Source organism: Mastomys coucha, chromosome X (assembly GCF_008632895.1).
Source record: "Mastomys coucha isolate ucsf_1 chromosome X, UCSF_Mcou_1, whole genome shotgun sequence".
NCBI classification, from domain to species: Eukaryota; Metazoa; Chordata; class Mammalia; order Rodentia; family Muridae; genus Mastomys; species Mastomys coucha.
Genome location: NC_045030.1, coordinates 103,387,153 through 103,393,444, shown reverse-complemented (window position 1 = coordinate 103,393,444; position 6,292 = coordinate 103,387,153). Strand labels below are relative to the sequence as shown.

The 6,292-nt window shown below is 42.3% G+C and overlaps 1 protein-coding gene and 1 pseudogene across 1 annotated transcript in view; one reads left to right on the top strand and one right to left on the bottom strand.

The window, feature by feature from the left end:
* LOC116090016 overlaps positions 1–6,292 on the bottom strand; it is a 30,212-nt pseudogene that overhangs the window by 9,540 nt on the left and 14,380 nt on the right.
* The window catches only part of LOC116087358, a 59,435-nt gene continuing 57,400 nt past the window's right edge, over positions 4,258–6,292 (top strand). Inside the window, exon 1 of the mRNA XM_031366054.1 lies at positions 4,258–4,284. The gene's annotated coding sequence lies outside the window, so the exon portion shown is untranslated. The remainder of the gene's footprint in view (positions 4,285–6,292) is intronic.

Below are 6,292 nucleotides of genomic sequence, written 5' to 3'. Positions count from 1 at the left end.
AAATTCTATTTCATTGTGATATGTGTGTGTTTGTGTGTGTGTGTATGATATTGTTATATACTTATACACATGTACACCTACACATTAACTTTGACTGCTTTTGTTCTTTAACAATTTCATACATTCATATTCTGTATCTTGATGTGATCAACTCCTAAGTCCCCTCACGACTCCTCCTAGGCACCCTCCAACAATTCCCCCTCCCTCCTTCATGTGCTCTCCTTTAAAATTAATTTTTTAATCATATTTGTTTGTTTGTTTGTTATTTAGTTTGCATGCATTCAGGCAAGCAGGCTCATGCATGGACATGTCATAGTATGTGTGTGGAGGTCAGAGAACAGCTTGCTGGAGTTGGTTCTCTCTTTCCACAATTCAGGTCCCTGGGATTGAACTCAGGTTGTCAGGATTGACAGCAGGTGCCTTTACTAACTGAGCCATCCCACCAGCCCACCTCCTTTTTCTCCTTCTAAAAGCCATCTCATGACCAGAAGAAAACATTCCATAGTCTTCCTCCCTATTTTCTGGCTCTTAAATTCTTTCTCTTCTGCTTTTAAGACATTCTCTGGTTCTTTTTTGTTTTGTTTTGTTTTGTTTTGTTTTTTCGAGACAGGGTTTCTCTGTGTAGCCCTGGCTGTCCTGGCCTCGAACTCAGAAATCCACCTGTCTCTGCCTCCCAAGTGCTGGGATTAAAGGCGTGTGCCACCACCGCCCGGCCATTCTCTGATTCTTAAAGAGCAGGTTGACATAGATGTCTCATTCACAGCTGTCTCTATTCTCAGTTTCTTGTCTTAGAAGTTAGTGTCTATATTAACTGCTGCCAAGTACAGAGAGAAGCTTCTCTGGCCAAAGTTTTTAGAGCTACATTAATTTGTGGAGTCCATTGCAGGCACAGCTATGCTGAGCTATGCTAAGCTGAAAGGTGATATTCTGAGAACCCACTAATGCTGTATGTATGAGAAGAGCGAGCTGCTGTTCTCTGCAGCTTGTGTTCTTGGGGTTTTGGTGCTCAGAGGTCTCCTCCAATTCATTCATGCTGTTGGAAGAACATAATCCCCATGGCTGCAGAACTCCTGAAGGCTACATCTCCATTTATATTCTTGTTTGTTTGTTTGTTTGTTTTTCAAGACAGGGTTTCTCTGTGTATCCCTGGCTGTCCTGGAACTCACTCTGTAGACCAGGCTGGCCTTGAACTCAGAAACCTGCCTGCCTCTGCCTCCCAAGTGCTGGGATTAAAGGCGTGTGCCACCACTGCCTGGCTTATTCCTAGGTTCTTTAGCCCATTCCATTGGTCTATTTATACACCAATGACATGCTTTCCACATGGTTACTATCATTTTGAATAAATAAAGCTTTTTTTTTATTTCAAAAACTTTTTTTTTTCCTTTAAGATTACTTTGGCTATTTTGGGACTTTCTGCTTCTGTATGAATTTTAAGATTATCCTTCTAGCTCTGTGGATAATATCATTAGTGTTTTGATGGTCATTGCATTGAATCTGTAATTTTTTTGGATAGTATGGACATTTTAAAAATAATAATGTATGCAGTTTATCTTCATATGTATTACTTCATTAGAATATTGTACTATTGCTTGTTTTTGATATGGGGCCTCTCTATGTGTGTCAGGATAGTTTTGAACTTGTGATTTTCCTGGGTTGCGCATGAACATCAGGATGGGAACTATGTAGTAGCTAAAGATGCTCATCTTATGATAGCCGGGAAGCAAAGAAATAGGAAGTGCCACATCCTTCTTCAAGGCGTATCCCCAATAACTTAATACTTCCTAGTACATTCTCCTTAGAGTATTCTATTACCTTCTAATAGTTCCACACTGAGGATTAAGTCTTTAATACTTGAGTCTTAGAGGCAGGAGTGATTCTAGATTGAAAACTATAGTCCTTTGCTTCGGGCTCCCAAAGACCAAGGTGCATTTAGTTCATCTCCAAGAATCCTCTTAAAACATCCCAACATTGCTCGGGGTCTTAAAACATTGCTCGGAGTCTTAAAACATCCCAACATTGCTCAGGGACCAAATCCAAAGTCTCATCTGAGACTCAAGGTAGGCTCTTAGCTGTGAGCGCCTGCAAAAATCAAAAGACAAAATGTGCACTTCAAGAAGCAATGGCTTACTCCCAGCACTTGGGAGGCAGGGGCCGGCGGATTTCTGAATTCGAGGCCAGCCTGGTCTACGGAGTGGGTTCCAGGACAGCCAGGGCTACACAGAGAAACCCTGTCTTGAAAAAAACCAAAAACCAACCAATCAACCAACCAACCAAACAAACAAACAAAAAAGAAGCAAGGACACATAGCAAACATTCCCATTCCAAAAGAGAGGTACAGAAAAATATAAAAGATAGATCGGAGCAAACAAAATCAAAATGTAGCCAAATACTGAATCCTAAGTGTATTCAAATATTGACACGTGGCCCATGCTGAGGTAAGGGTTGGGCAGTGCTAACTACAGCCTTGCTAGGTGTAGTTCACATGACCCTCTTCTCCAGTCAGTTTCACCTGCTTCCTTTAGCTAGCTGAGCATGTCGCTGACATCTCTTTCCTTCTGGGGTCTCTATTGATGCTTTCTTTAGCTTTACCTTCACATCTCCTTCTCAGTGGGCTGCTTGTAGCACCTTTAACCCTGCTGCACACTGCCTGGCCTCCTTAAAGGGAGAATTGCCAGCCTTTCATTGTTAAATATCATACTAGTTGTGGGCTTATTTTATGCGGTCTTGTGTTGAATTACATTTCTTCTCTGCTTGATTTGTGGAGTTGTATTTTTTTTTCTCTTGAAAGGACAATGAATCCTGTCCAGAGGCTTTTTAATTTTAATTTTATATTATTTAAGATCATCAAGTAGCTCTGTGCTCGTCAGCTTCTTCTCTTACTTTTCTCAGGGCAGCCAGTAGAAAGCTAATCTCACGATAATCATTATTTTTTGGAAAGCTATTTTTTTTTTTTTTTTTTTTTTTTTTTTTTTTGGTTTTTCGAGACAGGGTTTCTCTGTATAGCCCTGGCTGTCCTGGAACTCACTCTGTAGACCAGGCTGGCCTCGAACTCAGAAATCCACCTGCGCCTCCCAAATGCTGGGATTAAAGGCATGTGCCACCACTATTTTAAGAGATCATTATATAGGCATCCAGATCTTGCCTTTTATTAATATTTGACTAAACAATATGTTGTATATCTCTATTGCTTCATCATGGCAATGGATGCTTTATTGTCCTTTTTATTTAGCGCTAAGGTTAGTAAATTCCAGGAAAAAAAAAACAGAACCAACTCAGAAAACAGCACCAAAATCAGCAGCAATGTTTTGAAGCTGGCACTCTATGCCACAGAGGCGTTTTTTCTCCCTCTTCAGGGAAACCTCAATTTTTCCTTTAAGGCCTCATTAGAAATACACACACACACACACACACACACACTCACACGAAACACACAAGCCCTGAAATCTACAAAACAATGCTTAAATAAATCTACATGACACAAATAAGTAAACAGAGAAGTGACATGTATCCACTGATTGAAAGACCGCGTTGTGTCAATACTGGCTGGCGTGCTGGCCTCTTTGGTCTTGTGGCTGAGAGTTCCCCCCACCCCCACCCCCGTCCCCCGCGGCGAGGTGAGGTTGTCAGGGCAACCAATGCGGAGCACCACAGAGTGCTGCAGCCAAGCTCTAATGTCTGCTCTACTGCAGTGCTCTCAGCCTTCAAACAGTACCTCAGGGCCAGCCCTGCAGAGCAACCGATGTCGCATTCCCATCGAAAATCTAGTAACGATGGTGTACGATTGTAGATGGCGCGTTGTCCCCTTCCAACAACAGTGTACTAGTGTACTTTGAAATGTGGCAAGAAACATCTGGCTGAAACATTTGAGGTCCACATCTGCTTGTGAAATTCTCAATAGGTGCTGGTGTCTGTGAAGTACCCGCGCTAGACAGGGAAGATCTATGCTCCTGCAGATTAGTCACCATGGACAATCTAGTTCTGCGTCAGGAAAATGAGGCGTTCTGTCTTTCCTTGCGGCTGCCTGCGTTTGTCGGTGTGAAGTTCTCTGCTCCAATCTTATTACCTGTCTCGGAGGCTCTCTTCCTTGTTTGCTTTAGTCTACCAAGCTGCGGCCTACCGGTGTCAGCTGTGGAATACCCTGGCTTGCACTTCCTCTTACTAGAAGCTTCCAGGGCACAATCCTGTGTGAGAGCCCAGCACCTTGATGCTCTCCTGGCATGAAACCTTCACAACGTGACAGGGAATGATGGTGGGGGAATTCTTAGTTTATTCCAGCTGGCAAAGGTACAGTACTTTATGAATTCGGGGAAAGAATTGCAAGTGGTTTCATCTACATTACTCAGGAAGGCAGTGCTTTGTTATGGGAACCTCCATTTTTGGTTTTAGAGACATGCAGATAATATGGGGAGATGATACAGAGGAAATTGGGGCCCTCTCTTGGGGTTCTTAGTCTCCTTAATAAAAGCATTTAAGATGAATTCAAATGGAAGCTCAAGGACAGTTTTATTAGAGATTAAAAAAAAAAAAAGCCATGTCAGGCAAGCCATAAACGGCAGCAGCTGCCTGGAGAAGGCAGGAGAGAAGGGAAAAGCCACGTGATTGAGGTTGTTCTGGAGGTTTGTCAGACACACGGTGGGGAGGGAGCTTTACAGAAAGAGTGAGGAGGCCCAAAATGGCAGAAAAAAGGAGTACTTAGGTTCTGGTCAGCTTCTGAAAGAGACAGGAAAAAAAAAAAGAAAAAGCAGAAGTTGTATCTGAAGGTGGCTCAAGACATTGCTCTGAGGGAATTCTGGGAAGGAGAAGTACACTGGTTCATTAAAGGAAAAATTATTTAGCCTATTTCTTTAGCATGCCTTAAAGTAAGCCCAACTTCCTAGGAATGGGCCTTAGTTGGGTGATTTACCCAGCACAACTGGGATTTTACATCTCTACCCAGGCCAGAGCGTCTATTCTTTAAACCAGAATAAGTTTTCTCTTAATGGAAGTTTACAGCTATTCTAACAGTCTGTCTGTAAGCAATACGCCTTAGTGAAGGAGAGAGGCCTTTCTCTTTGGGAATGTTGACACTGAAAGGCTCCTGCAAAATCACTGAACATCTGTAGAGGGACTGTGGAAACCCCCAGCTTTGGTTCCTTGCTAGAGACAGATGAGGTCTATCACATACACTTAGAAGTTGTAATCAATAGAATTCCTCAAAGAGTGGGCTCAATTTGTGGTGGGAAAATTGCATGTTGAATTGGGCAGTGAGCAGAACTGGAAGGTGACAGGAACTGGAGTATTCCAGACTCCTTTACCCTACCTTTGTAGGAGGGCCAGAGCAGATTTCCAGGGCCTTTGTTTGCTGCCTGGCAGACAACTCAGAGAGATTAAAGGGCAATCAAGATGAAGTCTGTAAGCCTAGGCATTTGGATGATAGTCTTTAGGTCCTAAAAGACACCAGGATAGTCCCATGGCTATGTGAAAAGACTCTGGGAGGCCGTGAGACTGTATCATTCCTTTAGTACTTGCCAGAGACGCTAAGCGATCTGTGTGAACTGAAGGGACTGTGAGGCAATTCTTATCAGTGTGGAGAAAGATAACAGTAATTCTAAGCAGAATTGTTTAAAGATCAGGAAAAGCTTGATAGCAATCTCTGTGTAGGTCCAAAACAAACAAACAACACCCCTCCCCAAGATTTGGCAGTAGAATGAGTGGACTTTCAAGAGAGTTCTTAGCTGACAATTTCAGCTGTAGCTTGTGTGGCTTTTCTTGATGTTTGCGTAAATGTCCTTCCTAAAAACATCTGATCTGTAGTAGAAACAGTTTTCTTTGTATATTAAAAGATAGTTTAAGAATAGCAAATTGCTTCATCAGAGGAAAGGTGTTTCTAGGTCCTGATCCCTTGTTGGTAATTAGCAATTCATCAGTATCAGTTTCCTTAAAACTTGAACTCGTTCAAAAGTCCAGACTAGTAACTCACTTAGGATCAATATAAAAAAAGACTTTTATTTTATGTGTTTACTTTTTTGGCTATATGTGTGCCTGGTGCCCAAGGAGGTCAGAAGAAGGCATTGGTTAGCCAGGACTAAAGTTTCAGGCAGCTGGGAACCACCATGTGGGTTCTGGGAGACAAAGACCAGCATGCTGCAAGAGCAACAAGAACTCTTAACCACTGAACCATCTTGCCAAACCATCTCGCCAGTCTGTTTTCTTTGATTCCTACCTGGCTTGCCAAATTGCTCTTCACCCTTTTTTTTATTGTTGGGTTTTTTTTGTTTGTTTGGTTGGTTGGGTTTTTTTTGTTTTTGTTTTT